Here is a 24,363-nt window from a genome sequence, read left to right as displayed (position 1 = left end):
CCTTTCAGATATAATCTCATTTCAACCCTGTGAGGTGGCTAGTGTCATTTCCCTTTTGCAGATAAGGCACCAGAGGTTAGAAACTCACCCAAGGCCATGCATTAAGATGGGATTCAAAGCCATTGCTCCTGGTGCGTTGCTCTGAGAACCACCTGTCTCTATTACATCTACCATTCTGTGGCCTTCTGCTAGGCAACAGACATCGCAGGTCCACCTGGGTTTTAAGCAGGCATCCTGAATCTGTGTTATTAAGATTTTGTTAAGTCTTGACTTACTGGGGCAGTTGGTTCCAGCCCTACCTTAGGCTCCATGTTTGTGGAAGTCGCAGCCATATTCAGCCCTATCCCAGTTAATTCCTCAAGTAAGGCATTTTGTGAGGCCCTCTGATCTGTCCTCTTCACTCTCTAAAGTGAGTTGGCAGGCATCCCTCAGGGGTACTTTTTCCTCTCCCTCGTGCTCAGGCTGCAGGTAGCCTTCCCTAGCCAGGACCTCCGTAGGAGCCAGCCTGGAGTGCAGCCCCTCGCCCCCTTCTTCTGCCCACAGTTCTGCACATACATATCCTCCCAGACTTAGGCCCAGCTGAAATCTTTCTTGAGGCCCTGGTTATACTTGCACTCTCTTTCCCTTGCTCTGGGACTTTCTCCTATAGCCCTTGTGGGGCTCGGTTTTCTCTTTTGAGCCTCCGCTGGATTATAGGTCACTTGAGGGCAAGGACTGTGTCCTAGTTTCATTACGGTTCCCCAAGTGTTTGGCACACTAAGTAAATGTTCGGATAAATACACCAGTCTCTAAGGCTGAAAGGGCTTTTATTCATATTCCACGGGTCTATCTCACCTGTTTAAATTTAACCAAAATTATTGGAGTGTGTTGTTAAATGTTATAATAAAAAGCCAAAATACCCTGAAGCCAGTGATTCATCTGTGGAGTGATTAGTAAAGCTTTTGCCTCTCATTTTGGCCGTGTCAGGGTTGAGCAGTGTTCCTGGGTCTCGTCCTTCTCTTCTACTTTTGTTCTGCTCTGGTAAGAAGAGTGGTGGAATATCTTGTCAGAGAGCTGTTTTTTTTTGTTTTTTTTTTTAAATTATTTATTTATTTATTTATTTTTGGCTGTGTTGGCTCTTCGTTTCTCTGCGAGGGCTTTCCCTAATTGCGGCAAGCGGGGGCCACTCCTCATTGCAGTGCGCGGGCCTCTCACTATCGTGGCCTCTCCCATTGCGGAGCACAGGCTCCAGACGCGCAGGCTCAGTAATTGTGACTCACGGGGCCAGCCGCTCTGCGGCATGTGGGATCCTCCCAGACCAGGCTCGAACCCGTGTCCTCTGCATTGGCAGGCGGATTCCCAACCACTGCGCCACCAGGGGAAGCCCCAGAGAGCTGTTTTGACAAGTTTTGTGTTGCAGTTTCTTAGCTACAGGCCTCGTATGCAGTTTGCCCATCTATATAGACAGGAAGGATATCACAGATTTCCCCAGACTTGGGGATGGCCTCAAAGAACTCAGCAAGGGGGGCTTGCCTGTTCTTTTATTCTGTGTGGATTGGAAGCACACCTTCGATCTGTTGAGTTCATGCTCATTTACTGTCTGCGTGCCTTTCCCTTTCATGTCCTGCTAGTGTAAGTACAACAGCTGCTTCAGCCTTGTCCCTCTGCTCACGGGACAAGCAAAGGGCTGGTGGCACATCAGCAGTTTCCACGTGGTCTTCAAATGTTTGCGGTTGCCGGCAGGTCCCTCGTGAGGTGTATTTGAAAGAACGGAGGTGGAGGAGCCAGAGGTGTTTGTTTTTAAGTCCAGCACTGTGAGGTACCGGCTGTGTAATATTTGGCAAGTTCTGATCCTAAGTTTTCTCAAGCATAAAATGAGACTAGAATACCTGGGTTTTGGTGAGGATCACTTAAAATAATCTGTGTGAAAGTGTTCTGTAAACTCCAAAGCCACCAGTACATGTAAGGATTGATCTTTTTCTTTCAGTTACCTTTTTCAGAGGCAAACTTTGCTCAAATATATATGCTTTTTTTTGTTTTTTTGCTAAATTTTTTTTAAGATTTTTGTTTTTTGATGTGGACCATTTTTAAAGTCTTTATTGAATTTATTGCAACATCGCTTCTGTTTTATGTTTTGGTTTTTGGACCGCGAGGCATGTGGGATCTTAGCTCCCCGACCAGGGATCGAACCCACACCACTTGCTTTGGAAGGCAAAGTCTTAACCACTGGACCACCAGGGAAGTCCCTATCTGCTTATTTTTTAAAGCACATCTCTTCCTTTTTAAAATATATTTTTGTCTTTTCCCTAATATTTTATTGTGAAAATTTTCAAACATACAGCAAAGTTGAAAGAATTACCGCGTGTATACCTACCACCTAGATTCTGCTGTTAACACTTTCTTTTATTTGCTTTACCACTTCTCTCTATCCCTTTATCCACCCAGAAATCCATTTACTTTTGGAGTCATTTCCAAGTAAGTTCCACATATCAGTATACGTGACTCCTGAACACTTCAGTATGCATATCACCTAGAATTAAAAATTTACCTTTTTTTTTTTTTTTTGTACAAGTGTGTATGCTCGTGTAATGCAAATCTCTGTCAGGATACAGAATATTACCATCACCCCAGAAAGTTCTCTGTGTTCCTCTTGCATTCCTAACCCCACCCACTAACAACCACAGGTTTGTGTTTTTTTAACATCTTTATTGGAGTATAATTGCTTTACAATGGTGTGTTAGTTTCTGCTTTATAACAAAGTGAATCAGTTATACATATACATATGTTCCCATATGTCTTCCGTCTTGTGTCACCCACCCTCCCTATCCCACCCTTCTAGGTGGTCACAAACCACCGAGCTGATCTCCCTATGCTATGCGGCTGCTTCCCACTAGCTATCTATTTTACGTTTGGTAGTGTATATATGTCCATGCCACTCTCTCGCTTTGTCACAGCTTACCCTTCCCCCTCCCCATATCCTCAAGTCCATTCTCTAGTAGGTCTGTGTCTTTATGCCTGTCTTACCCCTAGGTTCTTCATGACATTTTTTTTTTTCTTGACTTCCATATATATGTGTTAGCATACGGTATTTGTCTTTCTTTCTGACTTACTTCACTCTGTATGACAGACTCTAGGTTCACCCACCTCATTACAAATAGCTCAATTTCATTTCTTTTTATGGCTGAGTAATATTCCATTGTATATATGTGCCACATCTTCTTTATCCATTCATCTGATGATGGACACTTAGGTTGTTTCCATTTCCATCTCCCGGCTATTGTAAATAGAGCTGCAATGAACACTTTGGTACATGACTCTTTTTGAATTATGGTTTTCTCAGGGTATATGCCCAGTAGTGGGATTGCTGGGTCATATGGTAGTTCTATTTGTAGTTTTTTAAGGAACCTCCATACTGTTCTCCATAGTGGCTGTACTAATTCATGTTCCCACCAGCAGTGCAAGAGTGTTCCCTTTCCTCCACACCCTCTCCAGCATTTATTGTTTCTAGATTTTTTGATGATGGCCATTCTGACTGGTGTGAGATGATATCTCATTGTAGTTTTGGTTTGCATTTCTCTAATGATTAATGATGTTGAGCATTCTTTCATGTGTTTGTTGGTAGTCTGTATGTCTTCTTTGGAGAAAGGTCTATTTAGGTCTTCTGCCCATTTTTGGTTGGGGTTGTAAGTTTTTTTCTTATTGAGCTGCATGAGCTGCTTCTAAATTTTGGAGATTAATCCTTTGTCAGTTGCTTTATTTGCAAATATTTTCTCCCATTCTAAGGGTTGTCTTTTGGTCTTGTTTATGGTTTCTTTGCTGTGCAAAAGCTTTGGAGTTTCATTAGGTGCCGTTTGTTTATTTTTGTTTTTATTTCCATTTCTCTAGGAGGTGGGTCAAAAAGGATCTTGCTGTGATTTATGTCATAGAGTGTTCTGCCTATGTTTTCCTCTAAGAGTTTGATAGTTTCTGGCCTTACATTTAGGTCTTTAATCCATTTTGAGCTTATTTTTGTGTATGGTGTTAGGGAGTGATCTAATCTCATACTTTTACATGTAGCTGTCCAGTTTTCCCAGCACCACTTATTGAAGAGGCTGTCCTTTCTCCACTGTACATTCCTGCCTCCTTTATCAAAGATAAGGTGACCATATGTGCGTGGGTTTATCTCTGGGCTTTCTATCCTGTTCCATTGATCTATCTTTCTGTTTTTGTGCCAGTACCATTCTGTCTTGATTACTGTAGCTTTGTAGTATAGTCTGAAGTCAGGAAGCCTGATTCCTCCAGCTCAGTTTTTCGTTCTCAAGATTGCTTTGGCTATTCGGGGTCTTTTGTGTTTCCATACAAATTGTGAAATTTTTTGTTCTAGTTATGTGAAAAATGCCAGTGGTAGTTTGATAGGGATTGCATTGAATTTGTAGATTGTTTTGGGTAGTAGAGTCATTTTCACAATCTTGATTCTTCCAATCCAAGAACATGGTATATCTCTCTCCATCTATTTATACCATCTTTAATTTCTTTCATCAGTGTCTTATAATTTTCTGCATACAGGTCTTTTGCCTCCTTAGGTAGGTTTATTCCTAGATATTTTATTCTTTTTGTTGCAATGGTAAATGGGAGTGTTTGCTTGATTTCACTTTCAGATTTTTCATCATTAGTGTATAGGAATGCCAGAGATTTCTGTGCATTAATTTTGTATCCTGCTACTTTACCAAATTCATTGATTAGCTCTAGTAGTTTTCTGGTAGCATCTTTAGGATTCTCTATGTATAGTATCATGTCATCTGCAAACAGTGACAGCTTTACTACTTATTTTCCGATTTGGATTCCTTTTATTTCCTTTTCTTCTTTGATTGCTGTGGCTAAAACTTCCAAAACTATGTTGAATAAGAGTGATGAGAGTGGACAACCTTGTCTCATTCCTGATCTTAGTGGAAATGGTTTCAGTTTTTCACCATTGAGGACGATGTTGGCTGTGGGTTTGTCATATATGGCCTTTATTATGTTGAGGAAAGTTCCCTCTATGCCTACTTTCTGCAGGGTTTTTATCATAAATGGGTGTTGAATTTTGTCAAAAGCTTTCTCTGCATCTATTGAGATGATCATATGGTTTTTCTCCTTCAGTTTGTTAATATGGTGTATCACATTGATTTGCGTATATTGAAGAATCCTTGCATTTCTGGAATAAACCCCACTTGATCATGGTGTATGATCCTTTTAATGTGCCTTTGGTTTCTGTTTGCTAGTATTTTGTTGAGGATTTTTGCATCTATGTTCATCAGTGATATTGGCCTGTAGTTTTCTTTCTTTGTGGCATCCTTGTCTGGTTTTGGTATCAGAGTGATGGTGGCCTCGTAGAATGAGTTTGGGAGTGTTCCTCCCTCTGCTATATTTTGGAAGAGTTTGTGAAGGATAGGTGTTAACTCTTCTCTAAATGTTTGATAGAATTCGCCTGTGAAGCCATCTGGTCCTGGGCTTTTGTTTGTTGGAAGATTTTTAATGACAGTTTCAATTTCACTGCTTGTGATTGGTCTGTTCATATTTTCTATTTCTTCCTGATTCAGTCTTGGCACGTTGTGCATTTCTAAGAATTTGTCCATTTCTTCCAGGTTGTCCATTTTACTGCCATAGAGTTGCTTGTAGTAATCGCTCATGATCTTTTGTATTTCTGCAGTGTCAGTTGTTACTTCTTTTTCATTTCTAATTCTGTTGATTTGAGTCTTCTCTCTTTTTTTCTTGATGAGTCTGGGCTAATGGTTTATCAATTTTGTTTATCTTCTTAAAGAACCAGCTTTTAGTTTTATTGATCTTTGCTATCGTTTCCTTCATTTCTTTTTCATTTATTTCTGATCTGATTTTTATGATTTCTTTCCTTCTGCTACCTTTGGGGTTCTTTTGTTCTTCTTTCTCTAATTGCTTTAGGTGCAAGGTTAGGTTGTTTGTTCGAGATGTTTCCTGTTTCTTAAGGTAGGGTTGTATTGCTATAAACTTCCCTCTTAGAACTCCTTTTGCTGCATCCTATAAGTTTTGGGTCATAGTGTTTCCCTTGTCATTTGTTTCTAGGTATTTTTTGATTTCCTCTTTGATTTCTTCAGTGATCACTTCATTATTAAGTAGTGTATTGTTTAGCCTCCATGTGTTAGTATTTTTTACAGATCTTTTCCTGTAATTGATATCTAGTCTCATAGCATTGTGGTCGGAAAAGATACTTGATACAATATCAGTTTTCTTAAATTTACCAAGGCTTGATTTGTGACCCAAGATATGATCTATCCTGGAGAATGTTCCATGAGCACTTGAGAAAAATGTGTATTCTGTTGTTTTTGGATGGAATGTCCTATAAATATCAGTTAAGTCCATCTTGTTTAATGTATCATTTAAAGCTTCTGTTTTCTTATTTTCGTTTTGGATGATCTGTCCATTGGTTAAAGTGGGGTGTTAAAGTCCCCTACTATGAATGTGTTACTGTCGATTTCCCCTTTTATGGCTGTTAGTATTTGCCTTATGTATTGAGGTGCTCCTATGTTGGGTGCATAAATATTTACAATTGTTATATCTTATTCTTGGATTGATCCCTTGATCATTATGTAGTGTCCTTCTTTGTCTACAACCACAGTTTTTTTTTTCCATTGTAAATTATTTTTGCCTGTTCTAGGTGTCATATAAATAGAATCTTAAAGAATGTATTCTTTTGTGTAAGGCTTTTTTCATTCAGCATAGTCTTTTTGAGATTCATCTATGTTGTTCTTTTTTCTTGCTGAGTATTATTCTGTTGTGTGACTAGATCACAATTCACTTATTCATTCTGTTGTTGAGGGATGGAAGGGCTGCTCTTAATTTTTGGCTATTAAGAATACAGCTGCTATGAATATTCTAGTATAAATTATAATGTGGGCATATGCTTTCATTTTTCTTGGGTAACTACCAAGAAGTAGAATTGCTGGGTCATAAGATAGCTGTTATATTTAGCTTTTTAAGAAACTGCTTGACCTTTCTCCAGGGTTATACAGTTCCACACTCCTGCCAACAGTATATGACAAAAATGCCATTGGTCTACGTGCTTGCCACCGTTTGGTGTTATCAGTCTTTTAATTTTAGCCATTCTGGTGGGTGTGTAGTGGTATCTCCTTGTGGTTTTGATTTTCATTTCCTTGATGGCTAATAATTTTGAGTATGTTTTCATGTGCTAATTGATTGTTTATATAACTTCCTTTTTGAAGTTTTTATTTTAAATGTTTTTTATTAAAATGAAATATAAATATTTTCATGATCTCTGGGTAGGGAAGGACTTATTAAACAAGTTACACAAAGCAGTTACCATAAAGGAAAGGGTTAATAAATTCAACTAAGTTAAAATAAAGAACTTCTCATCAGAAGAGAGTGAAAAGGAAGGAAACCATAAACTGGAAGAAGATATTTGCAACACATAACACCAGTGAAGGATTGGTATCCAGAATAAATATAGAACTCTTACAGTAGATAAGAAAAGGACAGCCCAGTTGAAAAATACACAAAGACTTAGGGAGCTTATCAAAGAGGAAACCAAATGGCCAATACATATGTGAAAAGATGTCAGCCTCACTGGGGAAATGCAAATTAAAACCACAATGAAATAACATTTTACACCCACCAAATGGGCAAATGTTTAAAAGCCTGACAGTATTTTTGAGGAATTCTTCAACACTGTAAGTAAAAGCATAAATTGGTTGGAAAACCGATTGGAAAACCATTGTCATTACCAAGTAGAGTTAAACATGTGACCCTATGACCTTGCGGTTTCAGTCCTAGAGACACGTGTATTGAAACATGCATAAGAATGTTCATAGGAGCATTGCTTTTAATAGCAAACTTTCTGATAAAACCCAAATATCTCTCAGCAACATAATGGATGAATAAGTTGTGATATGCAAAGGAGTGCTTTTCAGCTTTGAAAATGAATGGCTTAAAAAAAAAAAAAGAAAAGAAAATGAATGGCTTATAGGTACAGATATGGACATAGATCAATCTCAAAAACAATGTTGAAAGAAAGAACTTATAGAAGAATTTATAAAGTATAATTCTTTTTATTTAAAGTTTAATAGCTAAATAGTATGTTATATAGGAATATATGTGATGTACCTATAGATATTAAAACTATAAAGAAAACTAAAGAAATAATTACAATAAAATTCAGTTAGGCAGAGAAAGTTTATTTTACAGACTAAAATGATTAGCAGGTTAATTTGAGTGCCTAGTACAGAAGATACAGGAGCCAAGCAGAAGGCCCTGCCCTCAGGGCAGAAAGAGCCCTCTCTGGAAGTGTGGGGCAGGCCTCTGACCTGGAAGTGAGGATGACGCCTGAGGGATGGAGTGGGTGTTCAGAGAACTGGCAGGAGCTTGGTCTCGATTGGTCAGAAGGTGCAGAGGGAGGAAGGGAGGGAGGGGTTTGGCCTGGGCTAAGAAGACTGGGAGGACCTGGATGGGTAGAGAATGGGGGTGTGTATGGGGTGGGGGGTTGCTGGCTTGTTCCACAAACAGCGAGGAGGTTGACCAGGGATAGGAGGGAAGGCTTGAAAGCCAGGTTAAGGAGTTTGAAGTCCATCCTGTAAATTTCAGAGAACTTTCATTTTCAGCATTGTAGTTACAGGATGAATGTATTTTATGAAGATTAAGTTTTAGGAGGAAAGTGCACTGGGTGGGGTAAGGAAAAGTTAGAGGCGGGGCATCACCCAGGGGGCTATCGTGGTTCAGGCACAAGGTCTGACCAGGTGTAACTAGGTAGTACAGTGGTTTGGGAAAGGAAGGAAGGAAGAGCTGGCAGGCTAGGGAATGGATTGGATTTGGGGAGTGAGGGATGAGGGAAGTGGAGGGTGACTCAGAGGTTGGGGTTTACCAGCTTAGAAGGACTGTGATAACATGCTCAATTTCTACAGTGCCGTATAGTTGACTGGGAGCTATTTTTTTTTTTTTAACCAAAGTATATTTGATTTACAATGCTGTGTTTTCTGGTATACAGCAAACTGATTATATATATACACACACATATATATATACACACACACATATATATTCTTTTTCATATCCTTTTCCATTGTAGTTTATTACAAGATAGTGAATATAGTTCCCTGTGATATACAGTAGAACCTAGTTGTTGATCTATTTTATATGTAGTAGTTTGTATCTGCTAATCCAGAACTCCTAATTTATCCCTCCCCCCTTCCCCTTTGGTAACAGTAAGTTTGTTTTCTAATGTCTGAGTCTCAGAATTGTTTCTGTCCATGGAAATCTTTAGTAAAAGGCGAAAGATTTATTTGATCTGAAGAGAAATCAGAGAATACTGAGTGCAATTTTTATACATCATCTCATTTGATGTTCACCAAACTCCTGTGAGGTAGGAAGGAGGGATTTTATTTTCCCTGTTGAAGACCTAAAAGAAGCAGAAATTTAAAGAGATCAAATGACTTGCCCAAGTTTGTGGTGACTGCTTACAGAAACAGGTTCACTATAAGAGCATAGGGTAGAAGTCAGAGAAAAGAGAGGTTAGGGAATTTTTAAAAGCCTTTCTTGTATCTTGGTTCTGGATTTATTTTATAAAAGTAAACTTATTACTTTTTCTCTTACAAAAGTAATGTTCATTTTAGAAAACTTGAAAAAGAAAAGAACCTTAAATTGCATAATCAGGAGATAGCTACTCATAAAATGGTAGTATGTTTCCTTCCATCCATGTAGATCACTTTAAATAACTGTAATTAAAAACTATTTTTTAAAATGGTTTTATTCTTTTAGTCCTAGGAAATATTTAATAGTTATTTCTTCAAATGTTGTCCCCCCCTTCCATTTCCTCCCTTCCCTTCTGCAGATTCCTCCAAATGATTGGATTTAGGCACATGTTTGATCTGTCCTCTGTATCTCTTCAGTTTTCTTTTACTTCCCATCTCTGTGCTATAGTCTGGGAGGGTTCTTTAGCTCACTCTCCTAGCTCATTGATTCATTCCTCAGGGTCTACTCGGCTATCTAGCCCTTTGAGTTTTTGTTTTTTTAATTTATTTTATTTTTGGCTGCACTTAGCCTTTGTTGCTGCGTGTGGGCTTTGCTCTAGTTGAGGCGAGCAGTGGCTTCTCTTGTTGCGGAGCATGGGCTCTAGAGCGCAGGCTCAGTAGTTGTGGCGCATGGGCTTAGTTGCTCCGCCGCATGTGGGATCTTCCCGGACTAGGGCTCGAACCCGTGTCCCCTGCATTGGCAGGCAGGTTCTTAACCACTGAGCCACCCTTCGAGTTTTTTAATTGGACAGTTTTTGTGTTCAAGATTTACGGTGTGTTCTTTTTATAACTGCTTATTCATGGGTTTTTTTGTTTTGTTTTGTTACAGCATACTTGTTATCTTTTTGAGTATATTAATTATATACAGTTTTTTGTTTTGTTTTTTTTTGTGTGGTATGCGGGCCTCTCACCATTGTGGCCTCTCCCGTTGCGGAGCACAGGCTCCGGACGCGCAGGCTCAGCGGCCATGGCTCACGGGCCCAGCCGCTCCGCGGCATGTGGGATTTTCCCAGACCGGGGCACGAACCCGTGTCCCCTGCATCGGCAGGCAGACTCTCAACCGCTGCGCCACCAGGGAAGCCCCTTAATGAGACTTTTAACTTTACCATACCCAAGTTCCTCACTTTATGGAGGAGGGAAGGGCAAAGTATTCTCTTGTCTAGTGGTTTTATTGTATCAGAAGCAATAAAGAAATTGAACACTTGAAATTTCTGGTATCATTTGGGTATCAGAATTTGGATATCATTAGTGAAGTTGCTTGATTATTGCAAAATGGTTATTTTTTCATTTTAAAGTCATATACAGATACCTATTTTTTTCTTCTAGGTTTGTAACCCATACATTTGGAGTTGGAGTTATGCAGTATTTATGTAGTCATTCACTACATATTTGACTGGCTTCCTTTACTGCCCTAACATTTTTATTTCTTAAGAATAAATCAATAAATGAATATTTATTTATTGCTGGTGTTGGGTCTTCGTTGCTGACTGTGAGCTTTCTCTAGTTGTGACGAGCGGGGGCTACTCTTCTTTGCGGTGTGCGGGCTCCTCATTGCGGTGGCTTCTCTTGTAGCGGAGCACGGGCTCTAGGTGCGCGGGCTTCCGTAGTCGTGGCACACAGGCTCAGTAGTTATGGTGCACGGGCTTAGCTGCTCCGCCGCATGTGGGATCGTCCTGGACCAGGGCTCGAGCCCGTGTCCCCTGCATTGGCAGGCAGATTCTTAACCACTGCGCCACCAGGGAAGCCCCCCTAACATTTTTAGATAAAAGCAGGAAGTCTTGTTCCTTTTGCCTCCCGAAGCATTTATGCCATATCTTTTTGTTATTCTAGTGTTAAGGGTCCTAACACTAGGGTCCTGAAAAGCCAAAGATTCCAAGTGAGGTGAGGCTTTATTGCAATAAAGCCTTGCCTGGGATGAAGGCAGGCATGAGGTCGGCCTGGCACTGCGGTCCAGCAGTATTATCAAAAGTTCAGAACACCATTATGGGGGTAACTGATAGTTGACGGTATGAGCCAACATATACTTGTTTTTAATGCTGACAAAAATCAGTACTTCTATTAGACACTCATCTCTACAATGAGATTAGTTTTCAGAGACTGAGTTAGAAAGTGTTTTAGAGGCCGTCTAGTCTCACTTCTCCCCCATTGTAGGAATTCACGCATCAACTTTGCATCTACACAGAGAACTCTGGTTTGGTAAGTTTACGTGATAGTCACCGATTCTTTATTAGACAACAAAGTATTGGATCACAACAAAATCTTCCTTCATTCATTCAAGCCACATTTATTTAGAGCTTACTGTGCACTAGGAACTGCACTAGGCATTTGCAGGTAATGTGAGATGAGTGACATAGCCTCCCCTTTTAGATGATACACTTGTTAGGGAATAGGCTTGCCTCTATTTGTATTTGTCTCCCTGACCCCTGATTCTCCAGTGCTTGTGCAGAAATCTGAATATACCATTGCTGTGATACAAAGAGGGCAGGAGAATTAGCATCAGACTTGGATTTGAATTTTGGCTTTGGTACTTACTCAGCTGTGAGCTGGGGCAAGTCATGGAACTCATCTGTGAGCCACAGTTCCTTGTATATAAAATGAGTGTATGGGGACTTCCCTGGTGGTGCAGTGGTTAAGAATCTGCCCACCATGGGCTTCCCTGGTGGCGCAGTGGTTGAGAGTCTGCCTGCCGATGCAGGGGACGTGGCTTCGTGTCCCGGTCTGGGAAGATCCTACATGCCGCGGAGCGGCTGGGCCCGTGAGCCATGGCCGCTAAGCCTGCGCGTCCGGGGCCTGTGCTCCGCAACGGGAGAGGCCACAACAGTGAGGTCCGCGTACCACAAAAAAAAAAAAAAAAAAATCTGCCTGCCAATGCAGGGGACATGGGTTCGAGCCCTAGACTGGGAAGATCCCACATGCCGCAACTGCGAGCCACAACTACTGAAGCCTGCGTGCCTAGAGCCTGTACTCCACAACAAGAGAAGCCACCACAGTGAGAAGCCCACACACCACAACAAAGAGCAGACCCCACTTGCTGCAACTAGAGAAAGACCGCGCACAGCAACCAAGACCCAACGCAGCCAAAAAAAAAAAAAATGAGCATATGAGAGAAGGTGTGAGAAGATACCTGTCACGCACCATAAACATGACAGATTTTTCTGGTTTCTCTTTGCTTATTGATCAGAATTGTGTTTTCTCACCAGTAGGTCAGGAGAGAAGGAAGCTCTGTTAAATCCTTTCAGTGCTGCTGAATATACTGATAATGGAAAAATAAACAGCGGTGCAGTGGTTTTCTGGCCTGTAAACCAAAAAACAGTTTTCAGTGCCAAAAGCTATGTTTGTCTTGAGAGGCCAAGAATATTTCTGCAACTTAGGACAGCTTCAGATCCCACATGAATCTCTTTGGTAATGGCACAGTTCTGGTTTGGGTTCACTTGTTTACAAGGCTAGCTTTGCTACAAAAGTTTGCTTACTGTGCTCAGTTTTTTGCTGGAGTAAAATAACGTAGGCTGGCTGGAGAGGGTCTCTGGTCAGGGCTAGTAGGAATTGAACTTGTTCTTCCAGTGGGCAGTCTCTGGCCAATCGGAGCAGCGTGCCTGTCCCATTGCCAGGCTCTAGAAAGCCCTGCGAGCGTGACACTTTCTCTGGGCCCTGGCTTTTCCCCACCAGGTTGCTTTGGAGTCAGTGGTTTCTAATCGGTGGCATGAGGGCTTTGCCCTGCTCCCAGTATTCTCAGCCTTCTCTACTACTCAAGAGCCAGGTTGCTAAAATGATCTACCTTCTTCTTATTTCTCCGTCATGAGGAAAATTTCTGGAATTTCTACCCTACCTAAGCTATTCTTCTGAAAAACATGTCTTCAGACCTTATTTCTGTCGTTCCCAGATAAGCTGATCCCACATGCAGATGTCTGAGACATCTGCTACCCTGCAAGCAGAGGTTCAGAGGAGGTGCAGGGTGATCAGATGCAGACCTGATTATGCCATTCCCTGCTTCAAACCCTCTGTGGCTTCCCACTGCCAGATTCAGACTCCTTTCCATGACCTCAAAGCCCAGCCTGATGTACCTTATGCCCGCTTCTCTAGCTTTATCCCATGCCTTTACAGACTGAATGCTTCAAATACTTACTTATACTTCTAGGAACTTAAAGACCTCTGGGCTTTTGACTGTGCAGTTTCCACGAAAGTGCTCTGCTGAGACTTTCTCCCCAACTTAGTCAGCAGAAATAGCAGAACTTTGGCGAAGGTAGAGCTCTGTAGGAAGTATCTTGTGTCTGGAAAAAATGCCGTCAAATTTTTGTGTTTGTGAAATTCCATTACTAAAAAAAAAAAAAAAAAAGACAAGCCTAAGATGGGACGAAGGGTTCTAACTGTCGAAGTCACGCGTGCGCAGAAGATGGAGAGGTCCCTGTAGGCTGCGCTGGGGCAGCATTTACCCTCCTGCCTGTTTCACTGTGGCCCTGAGGGCCCAGGGAGTTGAAGGAGGTGGGAGAGAATGGATGTCCTAGGGAGCAGAGGAGCGTGCTGGTGGCTGATACAGCTTATCCTTGCTCACCTCCTGGAGGGGTCTGAGACTGCCGAACTGGTCTTTCCTTGGTGGGCCCCTGAAGAAGTCCCTTCATTACAAATGAAAGAGATCTGGATTTGATGGTGCACTGCTGAGGGTCAGGTTGTGTGGGACAAACATGCTTTTTTCTCTGGTCAGCACCTATTTTCACCTGGCTGGTTCCACCTTGACTTACTGAAAACACGGGACACTAACCTGAAAATCAACTCAGATTGATCAAATGTAACAATAAAACCATCATGTATTGAATGTTTACTACATACCAGGTACTGTTCTAAGTACTTTATGTGTATTAACTAATTTAATCTTTAAGAAAACCCAGTGGGCTTGGTGTCACGCTAAAGGTTACCTTTAAGAGTAAGAAAACTGAGGCAAGTGGGAGGTTTAACGATTTCCCCGAGGTTTCCTGGCTAGAAACTGGCAGCACCTGGATTCAATCCCAGTACACTGATTTCTGAGTCCATACTCGACATTGATACTTGTGTACTTTTCATTTTACTTTTGGAGATTTGTGAGATACTATGAATTTTTTTGTTTATCTGTTTTTTGAGGCAATTTTCCTGATTCTATTGGTCAGGATTCTTTTGATTGCAAGTTACATCAACCTAATCTAAATAAGCTGAGGCCCAAAGTGAAATCTGTGGGCCACCATAGCCTGGCTTACGTAACCAAACCATGGGAAGGACAGGGGTGTGCCCACCTCTGGGCCACATGAAACCAGGACCCTTCTCCATCTTTCCCTTTCCTGTGGTGTCATCTTCATTTTCTTGGGCTGCTGCTTTCTGCTCAGCAAGAAACAGTGCCCACCAATAGCTCCTGGCCTCATATTTCACAGCTTCATTAATGGGGCGGGACTGAGCCTCTTCCTTTGATTCCAATTTGAGAGTCCCCGGGAAGAGCCAGGACAGCCTGGCTTGGAACGCCTGCCTGCCCAGCGGCCCCTGGTGGCTTCTGTGATGAGCAACAGCTTTCACAGAAGTAGGTAGTTGGATGGGGGAGCAGCTCTCAGAGGAAGGGAGGGTGCTGGTCAGACAGATGGTAGCTGCCCCTGCACTGGGGTTCAGCCCAAGCCCCACAGATGCTTTTCAGCTTGAGAATTAATACTGCTTTTTATGTGTAATGACAGTTATTATTCCTAATTCTGACTCTGAGGCAGTTTGCACTCTCAGTTATCAGAGAAACTTTCCAGTAATTCTGTTTGCTAAGAGAAGAATGGATAACTTGTGGGAAAATTTCCACAAGTTTTGACATAGAAAGGGCTTTCCAGTTGACCCGCTTCCTTACTTGTGTATTCTGCCTAAAAGATACTTAGTGATGCTGTATTGCTCATTACGTCTCTTTTTATCCTGTGGTTTCATAACTATTACTTTTTCTATTCTGTTTTCGCATTCCAGTGGCAAGATCACTGCATTCTGTGTTTTTGTGTTTGTTTCGTCAGTTAACTGTATCTTGGGCAAGTCATCCAACCTTGTGGACCTTAATTCCTTCAACTGTTAGGATAGGCTGACTGTTGTAACAAACCCCCAAATATACAAAAGTCTCAACTTGAAAGAAGTTGCTCAGTCACGTGAAGTTTAAGATAGGTGTTCCTGATCAGTGGAGGACTCTTCTCTAAGTGGCGATTCAGGGACCAAGGCTCCTTCCATCTTGTGGCTCTGCCATCTTCAACACATGGCTCCCCAAGATCATTGTGCACGTCTGCACGGACAGCTTGCAGAAGGGGAAAGAGCATGAAGGACTGTGGGTGAGAGGTTTTTAGGGACCAGATCTGGAAATAGTCCATGTCTGTTCCATTGGCCACTTGGCCACACCTGACTGCCCTGGAGGCTGGGAAATGTGATCCATCTGTATCTGTTTGTGCCCAGGAAGGAGAGGAACTGTCTTTGAACAGCCAGCCAGTCTCTACCACTCCTCTTTGGTAACTTTTGTAATTCTTCTCCTTTTCCCCTCTCCTGTGCATAGCAGTTGTGAAGTTTGGGTGGGATTGAGCCCACCTTCAGCGCCAGGGTGGTCCCTAATGTCCTTATTGCCACAGTTATTTATTCAGTAATAGATGCATAACCCAGGCCTAAGTCAGACAGCACATGAAGTCCTCTGGTCCCAGTCACTGGTTCAAAGGCAGGCATGTGATACAAACTGTCTCAATTTGACTGGAGTGGTTCAGGGATAGGTGTCCCCACCCCCACCCCACCCCCCCCCAGTGAGGACAACACCAGCTCCTGGGCAAGAACAAGCTCAGAGAATTGCAGAGTCCCAGAGCCAGAGTCCCTACCGAACCTCTCCTGAGGCTCGAAAGATCTCATTCTGCACTTCGTGTTTGCATGAGTCGATAAATCCACTTTATCACACAATAATTTGAGGTTAATTTTCCTTACTTGCAGCCAGAAGCATCCTGACTGATAGAACTTAAGAAAGGGAAGGGGAGCAGGGAGAGAGAAAGGATAGAGTCTGGATGTCTAAGTTCTGCTTGGCTCGTTGCTGCCACGTCTGTGGTGTTTCTCCAAATACTTGAAAACCCAAGCAGGGTCCGAATGGATGTTATCCTAGTTTGACTTCTGAGTTCCCTGGAATTACAGCTGAGATAACTATTTTTTAACATTCTTCTTTTTTCTACCTTTAAACAATAATTTCTCTCTGGATTGAATGACAGCTTCATTGAAGGGTAAATTTGGACATTTTATTTGTCTTCTACCAAAGTGAACAGAGCATAGTTCATATGCTTTCTTTTCCCATGTTTTATTTCAGCAACTTCTCTAAAGTTTGCCTTTTCATCAAGAAAATATATGGAATAAATGTACACATTGCAGAAGACATTTGGTTTATATAGCTGGATATTATCTCTATATTATATAGGCCTTCTTTATTTCTTGAGTTGAAATGTTCCAAGCCCTTTTGAAATTTGAACAGTTTATCAAATTTGTTGATTTTATAGCACCTCCATCTTGAAAAAGAATGCCACATGGTGTTCCTGAAAGAACATTTTGAGAAAATTATATGATATTCAATAAGGCAGTTGAAAATAACCTGTTAAGTATTTAGGAATTGTTCAAGAAACTAACTTGCACAGCCAGAAGCCGTTAGCTCAGTGCACAGACACCTCATACTGCTGTGGTGACAAACGTGAACCTGAAGGTCCAACCCGACTCATTCAGAGTATGGAGAACAGCAGAGGGCTGACGACCTCTTCATTAGAACTGCCCTCCTTGGCTTATTCAAAAAAGATTTGAGGTAAAGAATACTTACTGTAGGATTAAAAAGGAAGCAGATGAAGAGAATTGGGGCCAGGGGCACACAGGGGTAGACTTATCAGTTGAGTCAGGTGTCAGGTCGTATGTGGCAATGCATGCCACAGAGACTTGCATGGTTGCCAGGGGCTTAGGTCACACATTTGGCTCTGAGCTTCTACAGCCTCAACAGATAGGAAAGCAGTCCCAGAGTTCCTGAGATTTAACAGAAGCCAGTGACTCAGGAGAAGTGTAGTTTCTGAGCCTAGGCCTGAAGAAATCACTCTCCCTTTTTAAGGGTCAAGGCTGTCAACAATGTTCCCATAATAAATATGGTGGTGAGTGTCCCTCGTTGCAAGCTGAGGGCGTGATACTTGTGGGCTCCAGGTCAGGCCAGAGCAAGTGGACCCAGCACCCTGCTAATTGGATTCAAGAATTAAAATTTAGTCTGTCTGGGAGAATGTGACATTATCAATTTTTAATCTTGGCCAATTTTATTTACATTTATTTGATTAGAAGTGAAGATCAGTCTTTTTCCAAATGTTTATCAGCGATTTGTAATTTCTCTTTTGTGTATTGTCTGTTACTTTGGCGATTTCCTATTGGAGAACTAGAGGGGTTTTTTTCAATTTGTATGTAATTTTTTTTAAAGTTACAAATATTATTAGTCCATTCGCCACTTATGGTTAATAACTTTTTTTTTTCCTAGTTTGCCTTTTAAATTTGCTTATGGAAGATGTTCCTAGGATTGCTTACTGAAATGGGATAAGCAGTTGTGCTGGGAGTGGGAGGATGGGGTTAGGGAAGCTGGCCTGAGAAGGGGGAACATTTGGAATAGCCTCTCTAAGGAGGGGAGAAGGTGTGGTCGGGGGCGTGGAGAAAGCGCCCTGGGCAGCGCGTGGCACCCAGCTGCCTTTGGGCATCACGCATTGACATTCCATTCTGCAAGGTCGTGTTACTCTCCAGCAGGGCTCTGCCACTCGTGTACGTGGGCATGAGCAGGACAGTTGGGCTGACCTGGAATTGGAGTTTTGCATTTCTCAGAATGTCCACTAGCTATTGACAAGGCACACAAGAGAGCAAGAGTACGGGCTGTGAGTTTGGGTTTGACAGAAGTAGCTGACCCAAGAAGAAGTCTGGGAGTTAAGGATAACGGGTGAGCTAAGGCCTGGTAGTCTCAGTGAAAGGCACACAAGCCTCGTGCTCAGCACAGCGCCTGCTGTGTAGAACTGCTCAGTACCACTAAGTCTCCCAGCAGCGTGCGCTGGCGGTGAGCAGTGAGGACGACAGAAGAGGCCAGCCACAGAGGCCCAAAGACGGGTAAAGAAATCCTGCTGTCGGAGGGCACAGGGTGGCACTGGAAGGGGGGCCCGAGGAGCTTCCAGTATGCTGGTAGTGTTGCTTCTCCATCTGGGTGCTGGTTATACAGGGGTGTTCAGTTTGTGAAAATTCATCTGTTTGTACACTTGTGATATATGTACTTTTCTCTGTGTTCAATAAAAGGTAAAGAAATGAAAGAGAGAGCGAGTGCACACTTCGGTGCCAGACCACCTGTTTTCAAATCCCAGCTCTTTATAGCCACTTTATAGCTGTGGGACCTTGGGAAAAGTATTGAACCTCTCTGTGCCTCAGACTTCAAATCATGTAAAATGAGGATAATAATAGCACTTAGACCCTAGGCGTGCTGTGAGGATTAAATGACTCAATACATGTCAAGCGCTCTGAATAGTGCCTAGCAAATAGTAAACACTGCCTATTCTTAGTTATTTTGGTTAATAATGGTTATTGCTATTATAAAGCGAAGAGGTATGAGAGAGAACTGATGAACTGGGAAGTTGTGGTCAGAGAAAGCTAGTGGACATTCTGTCAGATGATGTCCTGAGTGTGGCCATTGCAGTGGTGCCTGAGTGGGGTTGGGTGGACCGGACCGGGGGTCAGTCAGAACTAAACGGAAGGAACTGTCGTGGGGTGGCGTCGCCACGTGAACCTTGACCTCGCCTAGGACATGAGGTGGAGAAGACTGATGTCGAGTCCCAAGGCCCCTAGTGAGTGTGAGTAGCCTGTGGCCTCGCAGGGTAATTTGAGTCTCAGAGGGTCAGAGCTGGGGTGGCTGTCTGGGAGTGACAGTGGGGGCATCAGGAGCAGCGTACCTCTGACAGAGTGGTCTGGAGGAGGGCAGCTGTGGGCTTTGCGGAGTTTTATTCCAGGGCTTTCCCAGCAGTCTCTCTGTTGCATAGTTAGTGGCACAGAGAGGTGTCAGAAGCCAGGTGACATTTGCTGTGCTGTGACAGTGAAATATAGGTTAATTACATCTGCTCCAGTGTATTTTCCGAATTCCGTTCTCAGTCGACTGGTACTTGTGATGGTCTGCCTGGCTCTCTGTCACTGCCTTTCTCCTTGGACCTTGGCTAGATTTGTTTTGCCCCACCAGACAGACCCTTCCTCCTCACCATGTAACTCCCCCCACCCCCCACCACCAATTTAGTTGCAGGAAATTAAAGTCATCCTAGTTCCACGCTCTGGGACAGTCTCATTTCTAGTAACTGGCCCTTGTTGCTGCGGACACACTGCCATCTTTAATTCCACTGCTGGGTATGGGTCTTGCTCTTACATTCTATCCCAGTTGCCTGCCAGTGCCCGGGCTTCCCCACAGCTGAGGCCTCCTTTGCATTTGGCCATCCCCCTTTTTTGACTGTAGGCCCCAAGGATGAGGTCCTACCACCTGACCGTGACTCTCTGTCCTCACTTGACTGTCTGCCCGAATCCGTGGTTGGGGAACTAGATGCCGCATGCATGCCGCAGCTAAAAAAAAAAGATCCCGCATGTTGCAACTAAGACCCGGCGCAGCCTAAATAAATAAATAACATAAAATATTAAATTAAACAAATAAGATAAAAATGTTTTCAGTTAGCATTTTTGACTTAGTGGGTGACACAAAGTAGAGTCAATAATGATCCAGCTACCTTAATCTTTATCCTCTGACAGATTAGGTATACTTCCACATTTAAATAGATGTTTGTTTTTTATAATTCAAGTTGCAAAGTTACATTTACATACGTTTTGTGATTGCAGTCCATTAGGAGTCATTTAATTTCATAACAGAGTTGATTTTTATCACATCGAAAATGAAAAAAACTGCATTATTTCATTGCAAGGTTGGAAGCACAGTATGCTAAACATTATATGGTTGTAAACCACTAAGACTCTGAGTTTGCCTGTCACTGCAGCATCACGTAACGAAAGCTGACTAATACAGCAGCAGCCTAAGGGGGTCCGAGTACCCCAGGACGATGTTGGGTAAGGGAAGCTCCAACCAGGGAACGTCACCAGGTAAGACTGGCAGATGACAGAGCCAGGAGGTGTGTGAGATTGACAACAGCAGTACCTGTGACAGTAAGAGACGTGCCCTTCCTCACGCAGAAGAGGCCAGATGATTTGTTGAGATATTAACGTTGTATCCCTCCCTCCCCTGGCTCTTTCAAGCAGGGAGCCAGTCTCTTGGTATTTGCTTGCTTTGGGTATTTTGGGTGGTCAGAGCACAGAAGCTTCCGGAAGTCGATGGCTCTCTTTGGTAATAACCTTGGGTCTGTGGAGATTCTGTGACACATCCTAGAAGAGGAAGAAAGGGTGGGCTTTTAAGAGCTAAAAGGAGGGAGAGAGAGAGATTTCTCCCCAAGTCGGGAAAGGGGCAGTGTGTGATTAGGGCAGGGGAGGGTAGGGAGAGTCCCCACGCCCTGACTCCAGGCAGTGTGAGGAGGTGGCAAGGCCTTGGAGGGAAAGGCTGCCAGGTACACTCAGGGAGGGTCCGCTAGACGCAGAGTGCACACCTCTTGCCTGCAATTCCCACACCCCGCGGGGCACCCCAGATCAGCTGAGTCCCCACGCCTGAGGGGTACAAGGGCTGGGATAGGGGACAGTCCTGCAGCCACTGGTATGACCAGAGGGGTCACCCCAAGGCTTTGGTACTGTCTTAAGATCCCGGCACCTTGACAAACATTGGAGTTGGGGGAGGGAAGCTCAATGATATGCCTGAGATTGAATTTCTTAGCAGCTCAGTGGGATAGTGACTTAGAGTCAGCTTTAAATTGCATTAGAAGAAATAAAGAAGCATGCCAGACCGCTGCAGCTTTGCAGTCCCTCAGGCAGTCCCGAACCCCACCGCTCGCTCCCATGCCCGCCAGCAAGCAAGTGGCTACCGGACGGGAAGCTCCTTGCAACCCTCCCCCCAGGAGTGGAGGCTGACCAATTGCATGTCCCTGGGCGAGGGGCCCCCAAATTCTCCATCCTGAGGTCCTGCTAGAATGGGCTGTCAGAACATTTCCTGACCAGAGGGAGGTGGGGAAGCAGGGCCCAGGTCTGGGAGCAGGGGAGAGGCTAAACCACCCAATGGCGGGCATGGGGCACAGGGTGGGACATCTGTCACCCCACAGTGTGGCAGTGGGCAGGGCTGGCTCATCTTCAGCTCTGGCCCGACCAGGCAGGATACCTTCCTAGGGGTCCAGCTACACTCTTGTCTTCTACTATCAGCCACTGCCCACCAGGCCAGTTCATGATGGGATTGACCCAGGACAAGCCCTGGATGACAGCTGAGAGTACAAGGGCAACTGGGTGGTTAAGAGGCAGGTGGCCTAGGTGGTCCTTTCAGGCAAAGTGCCAACTTCTCATCATGGCTCATGAGGACGGTTGTGATGCAGCCCCTGATGACCGCCCTCATTTCATCTCTAGCCACTTCCCAGCACAGCCCCTCCCTTCTCCTAGTTCCAACCTCCCTGAGCTGCTTCCAGTCCCTTGAAGGGACCACATTCTCTCCTGCCTTGTGGCTTTTCTACAGGCTGCTTCATGTACTGGAACACTCCCTTCTCCCACTTAGCTCATTCTACTCATCCGTCAGGACTCAGCCCCTACTTGTCCCTCAGGACCAAATTTGGTCTTCTGTTCTAGGAAACCCTCCGAACCCCCAAATCTGGATTGGGGATCTGTTCTAGGCACCGCACAGCACTGGTTTTCTATCTTGGTCCTTGTCATACCTGTTATACAGGATTGTTTCACTGTCTGTTCCATAGGCTATTGTGTAATCTCTTGGATGCAGGAACTGTGTCTGTTTCATTTGTCATGGTACCTTTAGTACCTGATGTCTGATAAGGGGGATGGAAAGGGAAAGGGAAGGAAGAGAAAGAGAAGGGAGGGGAGGGGAGGAAAGGGAAGGCTGTTTTTGCCCTTCTTGCCTTGCCCACGAACCTTGAGACTTCCTTGCCTTTGAAGCTCTTCAATAAGGAAGCCTAGCATCCGGCCTGGATGGCAGTTTAGTTGAGGTGGCTCAGGAGGCTGTGACTCCAGCAGTCCAGTCTCCGGCCTGGATTAAGCACAGGCTGGGGTGACGATACCCAGGGCAGCTGGGAGCCACGTTGCCGGAGGGAAATTTTAACTGCAGCCAAGCAGAAAAAGAGAAGTCAGAGGCAAGGGGAAAGCCTGCATCTGTGTGAGGTGCAGCAGCGGGACGTGCTCAGAGGGCGGGTTGGGATGAAGGAGGGACACCAGCAGGGACTGCTTGTTGATCCCAATATCTGTTTCCCCCTCTTTTCTTATAGTAAGTGTTTAACGGAATATATGGCCACCAGAATAAAATCGCCATCTCCCGGCCTCCTGTGCAGCTAAACGGGGCCACGTGATTAAGTTTTGGCCGGTGAGATAGAAGAAACATGTTGTATGACTTCCACAAAGTGTCCTGAAGGGAGGGTCCATGCCCTTCGTCTAGGGTGACCCACTCGTCCTGGTTTGCCTGAGACTCTCCTGGTTTTAGCACGGAAAGTGCCACGTCCTGAGCCCTCTCTCTGTCCTGGGCAAACCGGGGGAGTCAGTCAGCTCCTTCTGGCCAGCCTGTGAACGTGAGAGAAAGCGGCCTGGAGCCATGAGGCGCAGCCACGTGCTGGGGATCGAGAAGGCTGGGCTGCTAGACCGGTGCCTGCACAGTGAGTTCCGGCCGCTCAGATGGTCCTGAGTCTGGATCACCTGAGCCTGCATCTCTGATTACTCCCTTTGGGCTTTGTTGACCAGTGAGAAAAATCAACGTCTGTGCTGTATAGGCTGCTGTTACTTAGGCTTCTCTGGCACATGAAGCTGCACCTAATCCTAATGGTAGGGAAACAGGACTAAAGCCTTGACAGATGCTGGTTTGTTGCGCTGCCAGTTGTGCAGGGGGTGGGGGCTTGGTGGGCAGTCCTGAAAGTGCTCACTGTTCTCCGCAGAGCTGCCTCGGGGGCTGCCCCTGGGAGTGAGGGACTGATGAGGGGTCAGGTTTCTACTCCCATCTCGCCAAAGGCTTCAGTGCTTCCTGCGCTTATATCCTTTGACAAAATTGTTCCCTTCCTAAGAAGCAACTTGAAAGCCACTGGTTCTCCAATGAATAGTGACAGCCTGACCCACTGTCCTTCTCCGACCCTACTGCTCCCGGCTGTTTAGCTCCTTCTTACCCGCTTACATAGGAGTTGCACAAAACTCATTCAGACACAGGCATAGTAACGAACATAGAGACCAAAAAGGAAAAAGGAAATTAAATCCTAGAAAGAGTTGCATAAGCCTAACCCCCAGGAGAGACCTGGCACCAGACGATGCCGCTGGCAGCAGCCCTGTACGGGACTCGCTGTGGCAGGGACCTCCCCGAGGGCCACTTTGGGATGGAATCTACTCCTGGGGGTGCTGCGTCATGCCTCAGGTGGCCTTGTTTCTAATGAAGCATCGCTGTTCCTGGACATACTGCCTTCAGGAGCACCTGTGCAACCCGGGAACTGTCTGCGTTTGTGGATAAGGCTGAGGGTGAGTTGTCAGCTCGGGGATGCACAAGGCAGGGGTAAGTGCAGACATGGATTCAGCGAACCTGGGAGTAAAGATTTCCCACTGGCCCCACCAGAAAGCTAGGCAGTTTGGGAGGTACTGGCAGAGCCCTATCCTGGAGGAATAACTGGGGTCCAAGACACCCAGGGCACGTGGCCTAGAACAGGGGGTCCCTGAAGTGCTACAGTTAAGCAGGAGATGGGGCAGCTCTCCCAGCCTGACCCCTAAAGGGAGGGCTTTGTCTTATGCTATCTCA

At 44.3% G+C, this 24,363-nt stretch overlaps 1 protein-coding gene and 1 pseudogene across 2 annotated transcripts in view; one reads left to right on the top strand and one right to left on the bottom strand.

Annotated features, from left to right (window-relative positions):
- PDE8A (phosphodiesterase 8A) overlaps positions 1-24,363 on the top strand; it is a 189,427-nt gene that overhangs the window by 49,653 nt on the left and 115,411 nt on the right. The window lies entirely within an intron of this gene.
- LOC116750246 lies at positions 9,181-9,288 on the bottom strand (annotated as a pseudogene).

Source organism: Phocoena sinus, chromosome 2 (genome assembly GCF_008692025.1).
Source record: "Phocoena sinus isolate mPhoSin1 chromosome 2, mPhoSin1.pri, whole genome shotgun sequence".
Taxonomy (NCBI): domain Eukaryota; kingdom Metazoa; phylum Chordata; class Mammalia; order Artiodactyla; family Phocoenidae; genus Phocoena; species Phocoena sinus.
Note: the sequence above shows the minus strand (reverse complement) of the source record. Positions and strands in the feature narration are given on the sequence as shown.